Consider the following 22,321-nt stretch of genomic DNA (forward strand, 5'->3'; position numbering starts at 1 on the left):
ATTAAGAAGAGGTGGCAAGAATACACAGAAGAACTATACAGGAAAGATATGAATGTCCCTGATAGCCATGATAGTGCGGTCACTGAACTGGAGCCGGACATCCTCGAGAGTGAAGTCAAGTGGGCTTTAGGAAGCATTACTAACAACAAAGCTAGCGGAATTCTGAAATAACGTAATCCGTAAATAACATAACTTTATCTTGTTTCCAAAAAAGGTTTCCAGCCTCTCTTGCCAAACACAGGATATATTTTTTTGTGGAGATTCTTTCAAATTGAATTATAATCGTATAACCAGTCCTTTTGGCATTTGGCACACGGAATGCCTGCTCAATATCAAATGAGCAATCAGATGGCACAGGGAGTATCTCATGCAGGAACTTATCTTCAAAAGTAGACAAATTTACATCAGTAGGTAAATTTTTAGTACCAATGATACGTACATTTGCCCTGTGTACAGAAGCCTCCAGTTGAGAAATTCTGACAGAGAAATTGTTGAAAAAAGCTTGTGATGTTGTTTCATTCCCTGCCACCCGATCTTGCAGCTTGTTAATCTCCACCTCCATTTTTTGCCAAGAAGGGTTGATTAAATCCACAGCGCCTTGCAGGGCGGTGATGGAATTTTGAATAGTATCCAGTCTCTTAGCCTGTTCGGCAAATTGCAAGGACAAAGTTTTTATCAAAGCAAGTATCTCCTCTGTATTTTCGCTTCTCAAAGCCTTTGCCAAGGGGGGGGGGGTAGGCGGAGAACCTTTTTTTTGCCTTACTGTAGTCATCCTTCCCTTCAAACAAATCTTGCAGGTCCTCAAATATTGTTGATATATCTTAATCCATTCCTCAAATAAACTACAATGGAGAACATCAGCCCTATTTTCTCCTATTTAAATAGGAGGTTCAAAACAAATTTGAGCGATGATTAAGCTCTGGCAGACTAGCTCCGGAGTCCCACCTCCCTGCTAATATGCAGAGGTAGCTAATCTTCCGAAACTTCATCCAAAGCTGCTCCTGCCCTCCTTTTCATTCCAGGGGAGAGATGAAAAGGTTTTTCAACCTTTTAAAAAGCTGTTTGAGATAGCGTCCCGTGGAAGCGCCACGGCATGCTGCAAGGGCGACATTGGCTCCGACTGAAAGTCCGATACATAGCATTTATTGATTTAATTTGCGCCCCACCTTTCTACCAGGAAATGGTATTCAAGGCTGTTAACAACAATGAAAGACAATATTTAGAATAAAAACATCATTAAAACAACCATGCAACAAATACAGGAAAAACACAATTAAGAACAAAAGAACAGAAGAACAAAAGCAGCACCGAACCCAACAGACCAGCTGACATGAAAAAGGCTTTGTTGAATAAAAACGTCTTTACCTGCAAAACAAAAATAAAGAGTTGAGGTTCTGCAGCAACATGCTTTAAATAAAATAATGTAAAACATTTGGCTTTACTCATATTTAAGCGAAATAAGCTACTTCCAGGTCAGTTATATATCTGGGCAGGTGTTGGACTGTCTCTCTGTACGTTGGATATGTTCAGCAGAGAAACAGACCACCTCAGGAGACTGTGGGTCCTCCTTAGCTTGAGGGGGTCAGCCATCTGTCAGAGAAGCTGTAGCTGCGTCCTGCATCGCAGAGTCTGCATTGATCAGGAGGGGCTGGACTATATGACCTCCAAGGTCCCTCCTGAGTCTAGGACTCTGTGATCTTTAGAAAACCAGGAGGGCAAACATCTGGACCAGGGATGGGGACTGAGATCTCTCACATAGGACTGGAGGTGGTTTCTTCATACAAACATCCCAAGGCTGAAGGGACAGAGGATGTTTATGGCATCCACCACCACACATTTGTCTGGAAGACATTTCTGAAAAGGGATTAACTCTTCTTGGTTCATTCAGCCACATCACCTCTACAGACCAATTTGATAGGAAATCAGGATTAAATGTTAGGCTGGCAAATGAATAAGCAGGGAAGATACCAATGTGTTAGGTTCTTTGATTCTTTTTCCTTACAAGCTGATCTCTGCAGCTGAGATCGGGTCTCAGCAAAATAATGTAGCATTTGGGGAGAAAGATGCAACCCAGGAGTCCAGCCCCAGAGGCCAAGATGGAGAAGACCTCCACAGCCACTATGGACTTCCCCTTGGTGCTCAAGTAGGAGGGCACAAAGGAGATCCAAACACTGCAAAACACCAGCATGCTGAAGGTGATAAACTTGGCTTCGTTAAAGCTGTCGGGCAACTTCCTTGCTAGGAAAGCCACCATGAAGCTGACGAGAGCTAGGAAACCCATATAGCAGAAGGCAGCGTAAAACATAGTGACTGAGCCTTCCTTACATTCAACTATGATCTCTCCAGCCAGGGAATGGAAGTCCACGTTTGGGAATGGGGGAGAGGCTATCAGCCAGATAATGCAGATAACAGCTTGGATGAGGGGACAGACCAGGACAATGGAGTTGGTTAATTGTCCCCCCAAGAGTTTTCTGGCCATGTTTCCTGGCTTAGTGGCCATGAAGGCCAAAACCACCGTGACAGTTTTTGCCAAAATGGAAGAAACGGCAACAGAGAAGGTGATGCTGAAGGCGGTTTGTCGCAGAAGACAGGTGAGCTTCATGGGTCGACCGATGAACAGGAAGGAGCAGAGGAAGCAGAGCAGGAGAGAGATGAGAAGTACGTAGGTGAGGTCTCGGTTGTTGGCTTTGACAATTGGCGTGTCACGGTGTTTAATGAAAGTTGCCAGCACCAGAGATGTGATCAGAGAGAGGGAAAGAGCCGGAGAAGCTAAAATGAACCCCAGTGTCTCTTGAGAGGAAAGGAAGTGGATCTTCTTGGAGATATACTGGTCTTGGTTCTTGTTTGGGTGTTCATCTCCTGGGCACAGGTCACAGTGATCTGCATCTGAATGAGCAAAAGGATTGGAAGTATGTAAAAAATGACATACATTTTTTTTTGTATGGTGACAGTTCAGCCCACAAAGAAGGAGATGGAAATATCAATTCCCTAGCTTACCATACAGGTAAGGGTACGAGGTCTGTTTTATTTATTTTTTCTTACAGCTCCATTAACATATTTCATAAGACCAGAGACAGAAAAGGTACAGAAATTGTTTTTCTTCTTTTTCATATAATGGCTCATTGTATCACTCACATGTTCAATATTCTGCAAGGAAGAAAAACCCAAATTCTGCAACTAGAAATACAAACTGCATAACTGTAAGAAGCAAGCCATGACCTTTCAGCTGTGATGCCTTCTAAACAGGCAAACAAATAAATATATAAATATCTTCCATGTTTGTAAAAAAAAAGTGAGCTGTCCTCTGAAGGGATGTGTTGGTGTAGAAGCTGGGAACCATGTTACAGAAATCACTACAGATAAAAAGCAATCTGTTTGATATGCTCCAATGGTTGGAGGATGACCAACCACCTGCCCGGATAAGGGTTCTGTCCAAACAACCTTAGGTCTGATATCAAAAAAACAAAGCAACGAAAAACAAAAAAACTGAGGATGGAAACATGGTCTTTAACAAAAATATGGAAGAAAATCCCACAGTAGCTATAGTTGAGAGTGTCTGTCTGTCTGTCTGTCTGTCTATCTGTCTGTCTATCTGTCTATCTATCTATCTATCTATCTATCATCTATCTATCATCTATCTATCATCTATCTATCTATCTATCTATCTATCTATCTATCATCTATCTAAATTCAGAGTCGGGAGTTAGTTGGCCATCCCTTTTTGACTGCCTTCCAGTTGGCCGATTCTCATGGAACACACTTCATTAGAAAGCTCTTGACACACAGATTCCACAAATAACAATGGTTTTCACTATAATTCAAAGTCAGGACTTTATTTATGCCCATAAAGCCTTTTTTAAAAAAGAATTGGGCTATCTTCTATAACAATATACTATAAAGTTTCATTTTTAATATCAAAAACTGTCAAGTTTAATTAAACAAACATTATTAGTTGCAAATTGGAGCAAAATGAAATACAAATACAAAAAAGTCTCCGTACGCCTTTATGAACGGAGGTGCAAACCAAAGTATAATGATATGCCAGTAACATATGCTCTGTATACAAATCATGAAGGGATTAAGGGACACCAACAGTTAAAAGTAACCCCCTCAAAATTTAGTTATTGCTCAGAAAGGAAGTCTTTAGCTGTTACATTTAACAAAATAACATTTAAAAGTCTCTGTACATCTTTATAAACAGAGGTGCAGTCCAAAGTACAATGATAAGCTGGTAACATGCCCCCTCATGCCCCCTCTTTAATGAGCTTCCGTCGTGCATTAAAAACGTGGTTGTTCAGGCAGGCATTTGGGGTGGGTTAGGGTATTTAAAAAAAAAAAATTATGGTAGCATTTTATTGTTTTAAATTGTTTTATGGTGGGTTGTACATCGCCCAGAGTGGCTGGGTGACCAGTCAGATGGGCGATTAATAAATTTAATAAATAAATAAATAAATAAATAAATAAACAAACAAACATATGGCCTGTAAACAAATCACGAAGGGATCTACATTGTCATGGTCGTGTGTGCCCACATGCAAACTTCAAGATTCAAGTTGGACTAGAACAAGGTCGTTACCGTGGTCGCCCAGGAATTTACACCAAGAACACTGTATTTAAAGAAGTTTGTAAAGCTAAAAGATATAACACCTTGAATGTTTCAATAAATGCAGTTAGTTAAGTTAAACCTTCAGTTAGGTTTGATTTTTCTCTGTGAATTGTGTTTGTGGGTAACCAACAGGTTCGTGATTTATCAGACTCATAATTTTATTATTTAAATAGAAGACTTATTCAAGAAATTCTGAAAATTTTGCAGACCAGTAAAGCCCAGAGGTATCCCATCCAAAATTAGCATTTTAGGCTTTGAGCTCTGTTGTTTTAATACTGCTACTGTATTGTAAATCTTAAAATTTTCTGCTAGGTTTCGTGCTGGTTGTACTTTTATACTTCTATGTTTTATTTTAAGTTTTTATGTTTTATTTTGCATTTTATGCTGTATTTTGTGATTTTAATTTTTGTGAACCACCCAGAGAGCATTGGCTATTGGGCAGTATAAAAATGCAATACATACATACATACATACATACATACATATGGTATTTATAGAGAAAATATTCTAGGGGAAATTATGGACTCTTCCCCTTGACCCCTCTCCACTCTTGCCCCAGTACATTCTGTAGTTATGTAACTCTAAAAGTGTAAGGTACCTGTTGAGTTAGAAATTGTCCCTTCCGGACAACGATCACATCTGTAGCAGCAAACTGGTTTCCCCTCTGGGACTTTTCTCTGGTGCCCTGGAAAGCACCTCTCCACACACCTGGCAAAGGGTGTCTTCTAAAAGGAAAAAGACAAGCTGTTGATGATTTCCATAGGAGAAAATATGCACTCAAGAGGCCTCAGAGTTAATCAAAGGAGTTTCCCATTACATGATAGACAGGACCACCAATTTAGGAGGGCCAAAACTCTTCTGGAGGCTTGGAGGAAGTTTGGAAGCTGTCTTCTACCAAGCCAGGCTCTTGGTCCACCTAGCCCAGCATTGTCTGCATTGACTGGCAGTACCTGTTTAGGGTTTCAGGCCTGGGACCATTTTCCAGCCCTACCTGGAGATGCTAGGACCGATCCATCATATCTACTACTGTGGGCAAGAATCCCTTAGAAGAAATGGAGTAGCACTCATAGTCAACAAAAGGGTGGGAAAAGCAGTACTGGGGTACAATCTTAAAAACAATAGAATGATCTCAGTACAAATCCAAGGCAAACCATTCAACATCACAGTAATCCAAGTCTATGCCCCAACCACTGAGGCCAAAGAAGCTGAGGTTGGTCAGTTCTATGAAGACCTACAACACCTTCTAGAACTAACACCAAAAAAAGATGTCCTCTTCATCATAGGGGATTGGAATGCTAAAGTAGGAAGTCAAGAAATCACTGGGATAACAGGCAAGCATGGCCTTGGTGTACAAAATGAAGCAGGACAAAGGCTAATAGAGTTTTGCCAAGAGAACATGCTGATCATAGCAAACACTCTTTTCCAACAGCACAAGAGGCGACTCTACACATGGACGTCACCAGATGGTCAATATCGAAATCAGATTGATTATGTCCTTTGCAGCCAAAGATGGAGAAGCTCCATACAGTCAGTCAAAACAAGACCTGGAGCTGACTGTGGCTCAGATCATGAGCTGCTTCTTGCAAAATTTTGGCTTAAATTGAAGAACGTAGGGAAAACCACTAAACCATTCAGGTATGACTTAAATCATATCCCTTATGAATATACAGTGGAGGTGAGGAATAGATTTCAGGGATTAGACCTGATAGACAGAGTGCCTGAGGAACTATGGATGGAGGTCCGTAACATTGTTCAGGAGGCAGCAACTCAATCCATCCCAAAGAAAAAGAAATGCAAGAAAGCAAAGCAAAGTGGCTGTCTGATGAGGCTTTGCAAGTCGCTGAGGAAAGAAGGGAAGCGAAAAGCAAGGGAGAAAGGGGCAAATATATCCAACTGAATGCAGAGTTCCAGAGAATAGCAAGGAGAGACAAGAAGGCCTTCTTAAATGAACAATGCAAAGAAATCGAGGAAAACAACAGAATGGGAAAGACTAGAGATCTCTTCAAGAAAATCGGAGATCTCAAGGGAACGTTTTGTGCAAAGACGGGCATGATAAAGGACAAAGAAGGCAGGGATCTAACAGAAGCAGATGAGATTAAGAAGAGGTGGCAAGAATACACAGAAGAACGATACAGGAAAGATCTGAATGTCCCTGATAGCCATGATAGTGCGGTCACTGAACTTGAGCCGGACATCCTAGAGAGTGAAGTCAAGTGGGCCTTAGGAAGCATTAGTAACAACAAAGCTAGCGGAGATGACAGTATTCCAGCTGAGCTATTTAAGATCCTAAAAGATGATGCTGTTAGAGTGCTGCATTCAATATGCCAACAAATCTGGAACACTCAACAGTGGCCACAAGACTGGAAAAGGTCAGTTTACATTCCAATTCCAAAGAAGGGCAACGCCAAAGAGTGCTCAAACTACCGTACAATTGCGCTCATTTCACATGCCAGCAAGGTGATGCTCAAAATCCTACAAGCTAGGCTTCAGCAATATGCGAACCAAGAACTACCGGAAGTACAAGCTGGGTTTCGAAGAGGCAGAAGAACTAGAGATCAAATCGCCAACTTTCGCTGGATCATGGAGAAAGCGAGAGAATTCCAGAAAAATGTCTATTTCTGCTTCATTGACTACACTAAAGCCTTTGATTGTGTGGATCACAACAAACTGGCAAATTCTGAAAGAGATGGGGGTACCAGACCACCTTACCTGTCTCCTGAGAAACCTGTACGAGGGTCAAGAAGCAACAGTAAGAACCACACATGGAACAACCGATTGGTTCAAAATTGGGAAAGGAGTACGACAAGGCTGCATATTGTCACCCTGCTTATTTAACTTATATGCAGAGTACATCATGAGAAATGCCGGGCTGGATGAATCACAGGTCGGAATTAAGATTGCCGGGAGAATGATCAACAACTTCCGATACGCAGACGATACCACCCTAATGGCAGAAAGCACAGAGGATCTCAAGAGCCTCTTGTTGAGGGTGAAAGAGGAGAGTGCAAAAGCTGGTTTGAAACTCAACATTAAAAAAACTAAGATCATGGCATCTGGCCCCATCACTTCCTGGCATATAGAAGGGGAAGAAATGGAAGCAGTGACAGCTTTTATTTTCTTGGGCTCCAAGATCACTGCAGACGGTGACTGTAGCCATGAAATTAAAAGACGCTTGCTCCTTGGGAGGAAAGCTATGGCCAACCTAGACAGCATAGTAAGAAGCAGAGACATCACCTTGCCCACAAAGGTCCGTCTAATCAAAGCTATGGTTTTCCCAGTAGTAATGTATGGCTGTGAGAGCTGGACTATAAGGAAGGCTGAGCGCCGAAGAATTGATGCTTTCGAACTGTGGTGCTGGAGAAGACTCTTACGAGTCCCCTGGACTGCAAGGAGGTCAAATCAGGCCATCCTAAAGGAAATCAACCCTGAGTGCTCATTGGAAGGACAGATACTGAAGCTGAAGCTCAAATATTTTGGCCACCTAATGCGAAGAGAAAACTCCCTGGAAAAGACCCTGATGCTGGGAAAGACTGAGGGCAAAAGGAGAAGGGGATGGCAGAGGATGAGATAGCTAGATAGCATCACTGATGCAATGAATATGGACTTGAGCACGCTCCGGGAGAGAGCGGAGGACAGGAAGGCCTGGCGTGCTGTGGTCCATGGGGTCACGAAGAGTCGGACATGATTGAACGACTGAACAACAACAACAACAACGAAGGTGGATACTTCACAACTAGAAAATAACCACCCTCTCCCATGTGTGCAACTCAGTAGGGCCTTTGGTCTCATCTAGAAAGATAGCTTCTGTTCTCAAAGGACAGGACTGCATTAAGCTTTAGTTCTTCTATGACCCCGGAACATTCTCTTCAATCCCACCTCTGTAGCCCACACGATTGCATCAGATTGAATGGTGAAGTCTTGGCCTGGAGGAGGTCTCGGATCCACCCATCCAACTTTCACAGGATAAAGAGATCCATTTGGGGAAAAGATCCAGTTAAGGATATCGTATCTCTTGCCATTTTCAGCAGAAGAGATTTCATCACCAGCAGTGTTGTTAAACCAGATGCTCCTCAAAGAGGCAAGAATCTGAAATGGAAGAGAGACTTGGAGAATGGGGCAACTGTGGGTAGTTGTGGTGTCTTCCAGTGACTGCCATCAAGTTACAAGACAGGGTCTCCCTGCCCGTGGTTTATTTTTATGTTTACAATGCATTGAGGTGGGTGTTATCTGCACTATATGCTTGTCCAGGGTTTGGGGTGTTTTCGGATGGTGTCTACACAGCCTCATATCTTAGACAGGGAGCTGGAGGGAGTCTTCTCATAGCAGCAAAGAGACCAACACCTGGGGGTCTTCAGCTAGCTGTCAAGAAGGAGCATGCGGGTGAAGGCGCTGTCTATTATTTGCTTCTGAGAGTTGGAGGGGGACCAACTCAGTTTTGGAGGCTAAAATTACCTATTTGGGATTGAGGCTTCCCTGATTCCTCCCTCATCAATATTCCTAGTTGTAAATATATATATAATTACTACAAAGCAGCATACATCTCTGCTAATCTTTACTCACTTCCTAATGCTCTGTAAGTGAAAAGAAAACTTTCTTTGAAGTTTTAGCATGGACTAACAGCCCTTCCCTCAGGCTCACCCTTTGCTTCCAGGATCAGACCACTGAGAAACCACCAAGGAATCTTTTGTACAATAGCCAAACCTGAAGGAAGATATTACCTGCCATGGCTGAACATTCAGAAACCTCTTCCCTTCCCCAAGTATTGCACGTTTGGATCCAGACAAGGATATGGCATGTAGCGCGTGTGCCACAGAATAGACGGCGTTGTAGATGCTGTAGCTGCGACTGGACTTGCCCATTTCAAACACAGAGTATGGCAGGTCCTTTAGCTTCTCCTTCCCAGAGCACTTTCTCTTTCTCTGTTGAAAGTTTTGGCCTGAATTCAGAAAATGACACTTAAATGCCCTTTCCCACCAAAAATGGAGAAAGACGTCTCCTTGTGGTCGGAGTGGATCTAAATCGGAGAGAAAATGCTTGAATTCTGGCACATCCCTCCTGTGGACTCTGAAGTGCAAAGCACCATGGATGGTTCTTAGAAGCTGCCCCCTCAAAGGGGATCCTGTCGCAGCAGTTTCCCAATACGATGCCATGATCCAGACCTTCCTAAATGGGATCTTGGTCTTTTGTTCATGAATACCGAACCAGAGTGTTAATAGCTGTATAGTGCTGGAGTCCCTGTGGACTCTGAAGTGCAAAGCACCATGGATGGTTCTTAGAAGCTGCCCCCTCAAAGGGGATCCTGTCGCAGCAGTTTCCCAATACGATGCCATGATCCAGACCTTCCTAAATGGGATCTTGGTCTTTTGTTCATGAATACCGAACCACAGTGTTAATAGCTGTATAGTGCTGGAGTCCCTGTGGACTCTGAAGTGCAAAGCACCATGGATGGTTCTTAGAAGCTGCCCCCTCAAAGGGGATCCTGTCGCAGCAGTTTCCCAATACGATGCCATGATCCAGACCTTCCTAAATGGGATCTTGGTCTTTTGTTCATGAATACCGAACCACAGTGTTAATAGCTGTATAGTGCTGGAGTCCCCAAAAGCAATCCTCACTTGGGGCTCAGACCAAGAAGTAGGAATAGAGCCACTATGTACTCGAAGTCTATGGAGCGGGTCGATTGACTTGAACGTGTCTGTGACGGCCACACAGATGTTCTTCTGCTTGAGCATGGGTGTCAGTGTCTGGATGAAATTTTCACCACTGTGAACAACCAGCCCAATCCAGTTCCAGTGGAAATGCAGGATTAGCTGGACTAAGCCGACATACTGTGGCATTTCATTGGGATCTATGGGTAAAAAGAAGGAAATGCCCTATTTTCTCCCTGAACAGGGTCAAAGAAGCCATAACCAAACTGAAAGAAGGAATTTCCTGTTAGTCTGTTGCAGAAGAATTCTGTGGCAGTTTCAAGACAAACACATTTTTATGGCATCAGCTTCCATGCACTCCTACAGCTGACTTCAGAGGCATCAACTGTTCTCCAGATGGAGGATGTGCATTTTAGGACCTCACCCCAAGTAATATATTGATAGCCCAATACATAACAGAGTGACAAATGTAATATTGTGGGGGGCAACCCCAATTCCTGGAGGGGTACATGTTAGTTGATTGCAGCAGCAACCAAGGGTCTTGTAGCACCCTTTTTATTTGTGAGCCTTTAAGGTGTCACAAGGCCCCTATTTGTTTCAACCAAACTGAAAACTTTTCTTCAATAATGGACCCATTGCTGGCTGGGATTAGACATGCAATAGCCTCCTGAGATTTCTGGCTATCACCAACGCTACCACGTGGCATGTTAGCCAAAGTCAGAATGTCTCCTACTCCTGCCATCCAGAATTGAGGCAAAATACCCACTGCATGGAGGAATCTGTTTTCAGAGATTGGTGTTTCCATCTAAGTGTTCCTGAGCTCTGCACGTCCCCCACACCTATCCCCAGAGGAATCCCTGTACCTGTGGGATCTTGTAGATGCCCAGCAAGGATGCGATCTCCCTTGAGGATTGGGAGTCAAGACCCCCAATAATGGAGAGCAATTCATCTTGCCGATCACATTTATAATTGGGGAACATTTGTCCCCGAGTGGAAAGCAGAGAGAGGCTGTTTTCATGCATCACACTGACAATGTCCTTGTGCTGACAGATGCGGAAGCCGAGCGTTGTGTTGGGAAGGAGAGTCGGATCCTTGTTGAGCTCAGTGATGGCAAATGTGAAGGCCAGGAAGTGCTGGTAGTTCTTGACTGTCGGCCTACAATGATGAGAGTGACATTGGGAGGTGGGTGAGGATCCCAACGGAACCGGTGAGGAGTGAAGGGTTAAAAAGTCCATCTGGCTCAACCCTCTTTAAATGAAGAAAAGCTTCTAGAACAAAAACATCTACACATGAAGGATTCAGAGAGAAATTCAGACTGTGCTATTGACTCTTGCTAGGTGCATTTCAGAGGAACATCAGAAGAGCCCTGATAGATCAGAGATTTAATTCAGCAAGTTTATAATATATATATTTCTTTAAAAAAATACTTTTAATTCTATTTTTTTATCTTTATAAATGAAATAAACAGTACCAACAACCCAGTCAGTATCTACAGTTTCCAACAATACAGTATTCTTAGGAGGATACAGCAATAACGAAAAAGAAAAGAAAAAACAGAAGAAGGAAAAGGAAGAAGAAAGCAAGGAAGAAGAAAAAATATTAAAAAGTTATTTAAAAGGATTAAATTTAAACCCCATTACACACAAACTTCAAATATCATTCTACTTAAAAGCTATACCTATAACATTACCAATATTACAATTCAGTACAGCATAGATAATCAACCTTACATTTCAATATCAAAGCATCAGTCTTATAGCAAGGGAGCAAGCTTGCAATTCATTTCCAATGACCATATACTGCCCTTCAGTTAACATGTAATAGTAAAGCTTAACAACTTAACCAGCCAAAAATATTACTAATCAAAGTCTCATAATGATAGTAATAATAATAATAAAAAGGAAGGAAATTAAAAAGGATAAGTAATAATAACAAATCACTAATAAATTTTATGCTATCTATATTTTAGATCGTGTCATTTCTAAATCTATATATGAATGTATACATATCTATACGCACACAAACAGGAATTTTATTATACAGTATATCATGTCTAATGTAAAAAAAAGAGGAAATAAGAAAAAGAGAGAGAGAAAAGGGGGGGTATATGTAAACAGCCCTCTGGACTGGCATACTGCCCAGACCTTATAACCCCCCAAAATCCAAAAAACAATAATAAATGAAAAGTTCCCAGCTCATGAGGCTGGGGAAGATGTCTCCCATGCCTTACTTTGAACGCCAGCTAGCCAAGCCTCCACCATTTCATGATTTAAAAACTTTTTCATCTGGCCTTCAAAAAGAATGCAAAATATAGCAGGATATTTGATATGATATTGCAGATTCATTTGTCATGCCTGATTTCTCGCCTTGGTAAATTGCCTTCTTTTGTCAGCAATTTCTTTACTATAACCCAGAAATAACATAACTTTGTCTCGTGTTGGCCCCCCCAAAAGTTCTCTCACTTCTCTTGCCAAGCGCAAAATATGATTTTTTGTAGAAACTCTTGCAAATTGAACTATAACAGTATAGGCAGTCCCTTCGATGCCATAAACTAGACCTGGAACACAGTATGCATGCTCAATATCGAATAAATAATCAGATGGCAGAGCGAGTAGCTCATGCATAAAATTATCTAAGAATTTAGACAGACATATCAGCAGGCAGATCTTCGATATCAAGGATATGCAGATTCGCTCTACAAGTATGTGCCTCCAGTTGGGAAATTCTCGCAGACAGGATATTATGGGAGGCACGCATAGCCGTCTCTTGCGCAGACACCTGGTCTTGGAGAGCATTAACCTTCAATTCCATCTTTTGCAAAGAGCTATTAATTAAATCCACAGCCCCTTGAAGGTTAGTAATAGAATGATGGATTGTATCCAGCCTCTTAGCCTGTTCTGCTAATTGAGAAGACAAAGTTTTTATCAGAGCCATCAACTCCTCTACATCTCCAGCATCTCTAGAAACTTTTGCCAAGGGAGGGGTTGGGGGAATTGTCAGTGGTCCCGCGGCTTTTTTCCTTCCCCTTGATGCTTCCATCCTCCTCTTCCGTAAAGAAAGCAAGTAAGTATAATTACAAAGAAACAGTCACTTCAACAGATTTTGCAGGTCCTCAGGTATTGTTGGTATTTTTAATTCATAAATACTTTTGGAACTCGTCAGCCCTGAAGTCTCCTAATTACATAGGAGTTTCAAAACAGCTTTGAGTAGGCGATGCTCCGGAAAACTGACCTTAGAGTCCAGCTCTTCTGCTGCTCCACAAAAGGAGTTGCTCTTCCAAGATCTTATCCAGATCGTACTCCAGCTTCCCCTTTTAATTCCAGGGGAAGATGGAAAGGTTTTTCAACCATTTAAAAGCTGTTTGAGGAGGCGACCTGTGGAGCCTCTGCACGATGCTTGCCAGGGCAACATGGCTCCTACCGGACATAATGTATATAGAATATATATATTAAATATATAATATAATGTATATATTTCTTAGGACCGTGCATGGACCCCGTGCTTCACTTCGGACCGATTTGGACTCCATCTGGATCTGAAGTAATATTCAGATATCTGAATCATTTAGTTTTGACGTTTTCCCATTGACTTTCGTTGGAAAACACAAACAGCCATAACGTTTCAATTTTCAGTACAAATAAATGAAATACGGGAACCTGGCAGACCCCATGGAAGGGATTCCATCTGTCAAATTTCAGACAGTTTTGGCCCTCTGGATTTTGTGCTAGGCGCAGGTGACAGTCGATCTTTTCGACAAAAAATCTTAAAGCAAAGAGCTTCAAGAGGAAGACAGACAGAGAAAACAAATAAGATGGTCGAATAAATTAGAAAGGCGGGGGGCAGGGAGCCAAACGACAAGCCAAGAGGTACTAAATGTTTCTGTTTTTTAAATAAATAATCTAGACGAAAGCAAGGGAATCATTGAGAGGGCAGGGTGGGAAAGAGTCCAACAAACACACACACACCACACATTTAGCCAAATAACTTCAGATCTCCAGATCTCTCACACAATGAGCAAATGCAGGTGTTTTTCTCCAATATATCCAATATCTCCCCCCCCCCCCCGTCACTGATTGGAGACTGCTGGGTTATGTTCAGCCCTAATTTGGCAACTAGAGTTGCCATTTGCCAAAGCTCACTCCTCCTTCTCCTCTCCTCTCCCCTTCCCTGATCTTTCTCAAGTTGATACATTGTGGAGACAGGCTGTCTGGGCTGCTCAGAAGGCATCAGAAGAACTCGGAATCTCCGAGGCAAGCCGAGGCATTTTGTCTGTGACCTGCTTCACTTCGGAGTGCCTCGGTGCGGCTCTGATTTGCATCAGATTGCATCAAGGCACCCCCAAAGTGCCCCGATTTGCTTGGGGATTTGGATTTGGCACCGAAGCGATGCACAACCCTAGTATTTCTTGTCTATTTTCATTATTTATGTTCCACCTTTCAGGATGCAAATCCTTCGTAGGTGATTTGCAGGTAAAGCCTACGTGCAATAATAAAATTGGACATGAAGGGAGCAGGGGAGTGCTGGATGGCCAGCTGCCCCCACAAACCTTGCACGCTGTACACACTTCCAGGTGGCCCATCCTTGGCATGGAGCAGAGGCAGGTGTGCACCCTGCCCAAACCTCCACAATATTACTGACCGACCATTAATGATTTCAGTATTTTATTTTCAGAGCCTTTATTTCTGCAGCAACAAAACCCACCCACTTATTGCGTACCACAGAATCCTACTTGGACCTTGCAAAATGTCTGAAGCATCCACCTGTGAAGACACTCTCCGTGTTTCCCAACCTTGGGTCCCCGGTACAATTCAATTTCCCCCCTGCAATCAGCTATGGATGATAGGAGTTGTGCTCCAAGCAACATCTGGGAATTCAAGGTTGGGAAGAAGGTCAGGTGTGGGCAGGCTTCAAGTGTGCTGGATCATCTTCAGTGTTTTCTGGCACCCTGAGAATGTCCTACTATAGCCTGCACCTTCAAATGAAGTGTTTTGTGCACAGCAGGAGGCCATTCTGAGTAACAGAACTGAATAGAGCCCACAAGCCTTGGACACAAACTCCCACTCCTGGAAACATCCACATTTTCTTCTTTTTTCAGCAATATAATGTAGGCCTAGGGGGGAGACATTTGTTGCTGCTATTATTATATAACTGGGAGTCAGACATGCTTGCTGATCCACTGCAGATCACCCAGAGATCTACCAGTAGATCTAGACCTACCTTCATCACCTGCGTCTTAGATGAACTGTGCTTAAGGCAGGACAGAAGGACGTTTCTTAGTAATTACCAGACTGTCAACATGAAACCAAATGATTCACTGTCAACATGAAACCAAATGCTTTTCAACATGAAAGCAAATGATTAGCTACTTGCAGAAAACAGCTCAAATTGAAGCCAGAGAAGATCCCTCAAGTATCTGACTGTAATAATGGGTTGAAGCCAGTCCTGACAAGCTTCTGAAGCTCATATATCAAACAAGGAAATGTTGAACAGCAGCAGTATCACTGATGTGTATCCCTGGAAGAAGCCCTCTATTCTGAAACCAAAGCAGGCAAGCATCTCTCCCAGAACCTTCTTGTGGAAACATACAGCAGAATTGCATCAAGCTCTGATGAGGCAAAACTTTGGAAGTCTTCTGCCTTTGTGTAAGAATAACTGCCAAGTGGTGAATTCCCACCGACAATTAGATCTCCCTGCCTGTAATGCTCTTGGCTCTTCCTTAGGCATTGTCAAGTGGCACGTGGTCCTCAGCATCCTCTGGGTGGCCTGAGGCAGGATCCAAAAAGGCAGCAGCAGCAGCGAAGGCAGCAGCAGCACAAGGAAACTTTCCCCCATAGCTCAGCAACACAAAGAACTCGAAGAAGAGTGGCTTTTACAGGGCCTAGCAGGGGAATTAGATCTTAGCAAGAAATGAACAGACATCAAGTGATCAGACACCGCCCCAGCCCTACACAGAAGGTCTCAGTGCATATTTATATTAAGCATGCTTTTTTCATGGATTTCTTTGTTACTGATTTGCTGGATGGAAACCCATGGGATTCCTTAGCAACTCCTGTCGTTTTAATAATTCCAGGCTAGAGAAAGAACAGCAGGTCCAGAGCGCTAGACTCTCTTTGCTCTTTGGAGGGAGAAAAACAGGTCTGTGTCACTCGTTGCTTCTCTGCAAGCCGACTGAACTTGACGTTGGTTGTCCAGTTCTGCCCTTTGGTCTCTGTAAATCCGAGCGCCTAAATCCAAGATGGAGTCTGGTCTTGTGTCAACGTTCATTAGCCCAGACTGATAGCTTGGCATGTTGGGCATGGCGGGCATCCCTGCTGATGTCTTACTGTTGCATGTGAGAAAACGTCATCTCTGGCGCTGTGGAGCTGAGTTGGCTCCCTGGATTTCAAGAGACCTTTGGATTATGAAGCAGGCTGGATAATGGCTAGAGCAAAGTGGTGCAAATGTGACTGAACACAGGTGAGAGCAGACTGTCATGCCTTCCATGTGGTGGTGGCAGCGAAGAAGGACACCTTCATAGAAACATGGAATCATAGAATAGTAGGGTTGGAAGGGGCCTATAAGATCACCAAGTCCTACCCCCTGCTCCATGCAGGAATCCAAGTCAGAGTACTATCGGGACTAGGGGGGAGAGCCAACTTGCCTAACCGTGCTGCTAGTGACAGCAGCACCTTGCCCACCTCTGCCCCTGTCAGCACCCCGAAGATGCCTCATATTGCACTGGATTGTTTTGACACACAGTGCAATGGTATTGGAATAAGAAGTTAATTAATATAAATAATATGTTTATAGTGCTTTCACTACTGTATTCTGATGTCGACATATTGCTTTGCTGGACCACAACACAAGCAAACACACACACACACACACACACCAGCAAAAGAAAAGCAAATGCAGAACTCCCTAAAAATTATTATTTTATTATTTTATTTTAAACTAATAATTGTAAAAATTATTAGTTTTTAAAAAAAACATTATTTTCTATTTAATTTTCTTTGAAGGAAGACATGTAAAGTTAAGAAATACAGGAGGATGGTGGAGGGGATAAAATAAGAGCCAAGAGCAATTTATGTTTTGGGAGGATCAGGATGGAAAAGAAACAGATGGTTCACTTCATAAAGTGTGTGTGTGGGGGGGGAGCCAAACAATAATTATTATTTTATTATTTTATTTTAAACTAATAATTGTAAAAATTATTAGTTTTTTAAAAAATCATTATTTTCTATTTAATTTTCTTTGAAGGAAGACATGTAAAGTTAAGAAATACAGGAGGATGGCGGAGGGGATAAGATAAGAGCCAAGAGCAATTTATGTTTTGGGAGGATCAGGATGGAAAAGAAACAGATGGTTCACTTCATGAAGTGTGTGTGTGTGTGGGGGGGGGAGCCAAACAATAATTATTATTTTATTATTTTATTTTAAACTAATAATTGTAAAAATTATTAGTTTTAAAAAAATCATTATTTTCTATTTAATTTTCTTTGAAGGAAGACATGTAAAGTTAAGAAATACAGGAGGATGGTGGAGGGGATAAGATAAGAGCCAAGAGCAATTTATGTTTTGGGAGGATCAGGATGGAAAAGAAACAGATGGTTCACTTCATAAAGTGTGTGTGTGTGGGGGGGGGGAGCCAAACAATAATATAATATATGCCTTTATTTTAGAATTTAGAAAGAACAAAAAAACTAAATGGCTGAATATTAATTAAAAAGGGTGGGGGGAATGGAGCAATAAGTTAATGCTTGTTAATGCTTGTTTTTAAAAATCGAGATAAGACTGGCTTTTAAAAAATCTGGAAAAGATAGAGTTGAATGACAAAATGACAAGGAATAGAACAAGCAGCAGTGAGGGCCAAACTTTAAAAAACAAAACAACCCCCCCCCCAGCCTTTTCCAGAGTCCCCAACCAACCACCTCGCACCATGAACAATGGAAAGGCAGGGTGGATGGGTGGGAGAGAGTGAAGGAACAAGTGAAGAAAAAGCTAGTAATGATTGTTTTCAAAAAAAAACTTGGAAAAACAGAGTGGAATGACTACAGAACAAACGACTTGGAGGAAGGAAGGAAGGAAGGAATAGAACAAGGCAGCTGCTGAGTGCCAAACTTAAAAAACAAACAGTCCCGACTGACCGCCTCATGCAAGAACCGAAGGAACAAGCTCAGAAGAAACTAGCTAATGACAATGTTTGCTTTTAAAAATCTTGGAAAGACAGATTTGAATGGAGAAGGAAGGGATATAAGAAGAAGCTGCAATGACTGCATGGACACCCCCCAGATTGAACCAAACAAACACAGCCCTCCCCCAAATGACCACCGCACACACTAAACAAACACAGCCTTTTGCCGATGTATGTTGTACATCGCCCAGAGTGGCTGGGTGACCAGCCAGATGGGCGATTAATAAATTTAATAATAAATAAATAAAATAAATATATATACCCCTCTCCTCCACCACGGTCTCTGATTGGAGACTGCTGGTGTAGGTTCAGCCCTAGAGTTCCCATTTGCCAAAGGACACTCGCTTCTCCTCCTCCGTTCACCTTCCCCCTCCCTCATCCTCCTCTTCCTGCCTCCGCCTGATCTTTCAGAGGTTGATACATTTTGGAGACAGCCTGTCTCAGTTGCTCAGAAGAGACAGAAGAGCTACGAATCTCTGAGGAGAACAAGGCGCCTCATGGAGGAGGCGCTTTGCCCCAGGTGCCTTGGTGCTGATCTGCTTCGTATCATGATGAGGCACCCCCAAATCAGCCTGCTTCACGTCGTTATTTGGGCTTTGTACAAAGCGGTGCACAGCTCTACTTCAGATGCGTTGGATTGCAGTTCCCATTGTTCCAGCACCATGAGTCTATACTGAGATTTTTCTGAACTGACTACATTAAAAAGGAGAGATGAGAACTCTGCATAATCAGGGATTCCAGTGTCAGAATTCGTTGCCTTAGACAAAGGTAATAGTTCCCACACGAAAAAGAGGTGTGAGGCCTTCTCTGTTACTGAAGCTCCTTCATTATTTACACATATAGAATGACATCTCAGTAGGAAATAACAGAAATATTAAAAGGATACAAAGGAATCCTGCAGTGAAGCCCAGTATCCCTCACTCTCTATTATAAGCCCCATTGGCTCCAAACTTTGGGACAGGTAGTTTGTCCCAGGCAGGCATGCAAAACCTTGGAAGTCCTCTTGGCCCCCTCTGAAAGATGCTCCTTCTCTGTTATCCAGACCTTGCAACACCCGGCCTTATCTCTCTTGCGGAAAGTTCTCTCTCGTTCCGAGCCTTTCTGGCACCGATTAATAAGGCCGGGTGTCTTCCTCGCCATCTTCCGGCTGTCTCAAGCTTTGCAACTTGTTCCGGGGAAGATGAAGGAGGGAGCCTGGGCTGCAATCTGTGAGAAGCCCCCACCCCGGCTTTGACATGGCAGCTGCCAATCTTGCATCTAGGGCTGGGCTCAAGGGCCAAAGCCCAGGGCCCTGCGGCTCTTGGGAGGGGGCAAATTACCACCCCGAGGGCGACAAGGGAGGCGGCGGCAAAGAATCCCAACTCCTGGAGCAAACCGGGGCTGACTGTGCTCACAGCCGCGTCCATTTTCTTCTTACTTTTAACAACGTTTTGAAGTCAGGAGGCAGATGGCTGGGCTTGCACATGGGGACAGATTATTATTTGTGCTTTCCTACTACGAGATGGTGCTCAGGCCCAAGTAAATCCATTCAGCATCAGGGCAGAAGAAACAAATGCTATTTTATTCTTCTCGCCTTCCTGGCGCTATGATTACATCAAACCTGAACTGAGTAATTGCTCAGGCTGAGTATTTCTCATTTGTCCAGAGCTGGCAGCCCTTTCCCTCCTTCGTGTATTTGCTCTACTGTATCAGGGACAAGGATCTGTAAAGCATTTACAGGAAACAAGTCAGTTGTGTGCTCCGGAGCTGGAGAAATGCCCATGGCCGTGCAAAGAGGGGCCCCTGTAAGACCATGTAAGTCCAGGGACTGAAATTATCTAGTTGAATCATAGAATCATAGAATAGTAGGGTTGGAAGGGGCCTACAAGGCCATTGAGTCCAGCCCCCTGCTCAATGCAGGAACCGTCGCCAGCCGCCTGGCATGTGGGGAGAATGAGATTTCGCCCGGAGAAGCAGGTTGAAGCAAAGGAGGTGGGAAAAATGCCTTTGATTTGATTCAAGGGGTAGGATACATCGAAGTTTTAAAAGATTCCAGGTTCTTCGGTGGCATGTTGTAAATACAAGGACATGACATGTTCAGCTTTGCCTGGACTTGAGCCGATGAACTACTTCCACGTGCGGTACATACCAGGGCACGGGCTGGACTGACTCTCTTGCCAGTTGGACTGTATCTGGAGGTGGAAGTGACTGTGTGGGGAGATGGTGGGTTCTCCTTGGCTAGATGTCTTTCAGCAGAGGCTGATCAACCACCAGTCAGGGATGTTGTTCCTGCATCCTGCATTGCGGAGCTTGCATTGAGCAGGGGGTTGGACTAGATGACCTCAAAGATCCCTGAGTCTAAAAACCTAGGAGCTTCAGAGAGCCAGGAAGGCAAACATTTGGACCAGGGATGCAGCACGGAGATCTCTCATATAGGACTGGAGCTGGTTGCCTATAAAACTATGCCAAGGCTGAGGAGGCAGAGGTTGTTCATGGCCTCCTCCTCCACACCTTCGCCTTTATGCCTGGAGGACATTTCAGAAGCCATTGATCACCCACACCAGGTTCCCCCAAAGCCTGAATGTGTAGGGGAAGTGGCTTAACAAGCCATGGTTTGTTAGCGCTGTTGGCATCACACAACACAATAACCCATGGTTCAAGAACCCACTCTCAACGTATACCCAACTTTGACTGTGGGTTGTCATGTTGTGTGAACCCAGCCTCTGTCTCTCTCCTCTTTGCCTTCAGCATCCGGTTTCCACTCCCAGCTGTCTCCACCCCTTCCCAGCTGAAACTCACCAAGGAAGCCGATCATCTGGTTGGGCCATTCCCATCCACAGCTTCCACAACTGGGCTGATCTTATCACTGCTGAAGCTTGAAAGGAAGAGGTGAGATCATTTCTGCTGTTGATCTGTTAAGATGATAATCTGAGACAGAGCTGTATTTTCCAGTCCCCTCAAACATTTTTGATAAAGAGAGGTCTGGCAGGGTCAGGTGTATCATAACGTCATCTGCACACAATGTGGTTTTTAGCTGAGTTGCATTTACCTTGGCATCATGTATGTGGGGTGAACAATGAATAGCAGGTGGTCCGAAGCCCAGGGCAAACAGTAACAGTGAAAGGGGACAATCCTGTCTTGTCTGTCAGTTGTCTGTTCATTTCAAATTCTAGCTAGTGGCTCTGAATATATGGCTTTAAAAATTGAGGTGCAGCATAAACCATTTCCATAAATTGAAGCAAACAAACAAGAAAAAATTCCACCCAAATGCCTTAGCAGCATCCAAGAATAAAAGCGACGTATTGAGCTTAAGTGTCATTTATGATTAATTGCTTTCCTTGTATTTGTGTTAGAGCTAGGTGTATATTTTTACCAATTATATCGTTTTAATCTGGAAGCTAAAATCCCAGTCATAATTTTGTAATCTGAATTTAATACGGGAATTGGCCTATATCATTCTAGTCTTTCCGGATCCTTCCCTTCTCTTGGGATAAGCACTTTCTTTGCTTGGTTCCAGCTCTATGGAATCACAGCCTCTCTTAAGGAAGCATGAAAAATATTTTCAGTACTGTGATCCATCCATGAGTAAATAGTGATAGAATTCAACCCCCAATATAGTTTCCCCATATAAAACAAGATTAGTTTCCCCATATAAAACAAGATCTCCCCAATTCTTTTATTTGCCAGGGGGATTATATTACTTAGGGAGCAATCCTATGCAGATCGGTGGTTGCCTCCAAGCCTGGGGGTGACCGCTTATCAAGGGCAGGGTGGGAGCGGTGGTGAGGAGCGGATGCTTTCACGGCTAGACAGCTGACTTTGGCTGTCTAGCTGTGGGACCTCGGAGCGTGGGGAGAGGCAGCCGGACAACACACAGGATATGTCATACCAGCATTTCCGCCCCCAGGCCCGCCCCTG

Source organism: Heloderma suspectum, chromosome Z, assembly GCF_057233095.1.
Source record: "Heloderma suspectum isolate Gila_16-S chromosome Z, 16-S_ref, whole genome shotgun sequence".
Lineage (NCBI taxonomy): Eukaryota > Metazoa > Chordata > Lepidosauria > Squamata > Helodermatidae > Heloderma > Heloderma suspectum.